The sequence below is a fragment of the Chinchilla lanigera genome, unplaced genomic scaffold (assembly GCF_000276665.1).
Source record: "Chinchilla lanigera isolate Chin_1 unplaced genomic scaffold, ChiLan1.0 scaffold00120, whole genome shotgun sequence".
In the NCBI taxonomy this organism is placed as follows: domain Eukaryota; kingdom Metazoa; phylum Chordata; class Mammalia; order Rodentia; family Chinchillidae; genus Chinchilla; species Chinchilla lanigera.
The window spans coordinates 49968-50949 of NW_004955521.1; the positions used below are offsets into that span (position 1 = coordinate 49968).

Here is a 982-nt window from a genome sequence, read left to right on the forward strand (position 1 = left end):
CAGGTGACGGGAACTATAATTGTGTACGTACCTTTTTGTGTGCCTATAATTTATGCTATAGCTCTGCACATTGCCAAGAAGTGTATACAAAGATTACCTGCCTAATTTCTGAAGATGAGGATTTTCTCCTTTCAGGCTACAGAAGTCCACGCAAGGTTTGTAAACAGCAATATAAAATACTGTAAACATAACAGAGCTTGTATAGAACAGAAGTAAATTGAAATTTACAAGTGGGTAAAAAAAAAAAAAAAAAACAGAGGGCAGCTTTGTAAAGTTCTCCCTCCTGCGCCAATTGATTTTTCTTATTATTATTACAAATATAATCCTGAAAAACTGGGATTTGGGGAAGAGCTATCTTTGCACACAAAATATCCAAAGGATGCTTACTCTGTTTACTTTTCCCTAGTGATATTCAACTGCCAGGAGTTCTGCAGGTGTGACTTTGGAGATATTTATAGTTTAGTGTGGTGCCAGGTCCGGAGCCTGCTACAGTGCTCCCCATGGTGGCAGAGGCAGCAGCATCCTCTGCTTCTTCCAGTTCATCCTGGAACTCCTGGCTAACGCTGGACTGCAGGGCCGTGGTAGTGAACCACTCCTTCTGGAGGCAGCTCTGTAGAAAGGGTATACAGGAGCTGAAATAGGCAAGTCAATTTATCCAGCAAAGAATCTTTTTCCCACAAAGTATTTCTCATAAATTGAAGAAAAGAGATTGCAATTTTTATGCATCAAATGATAGGCATTGCCTTTGTACTCTTTCCCCAGTTCTTCTACAACTTTTTCTATATCATCTTCTAGGAAGTCAGTCCTCCCTAAAGCAACAGCTTCTTTAAATTTAAATCTTCTGGCGCCCAGGCAGCCAGTTCTCCGGGAGCGGCAGGGCTCCTGGGTCCGAGAGTGGGCCGGACTCATACCACCGCGATTCCCAGCCGAAAAGCGCGCAAAGAGTCAGGTAGGCCCCACCCAATCCCAGAGGCCAGGACGC

The 982-nt window shown here is 43.7% G+C and overlaps 1 pseudogene; it reads right to left on the reverse strand.

Moving 5' to 3' along the window:
• Window positions 1-452: 452 nt before the first annotated feature.
• The window catches only part of LOC102004965, a 9601-nt pseudogene continuing 9071 nt past the window's right edge, over window positions 453-982 (reverse strand).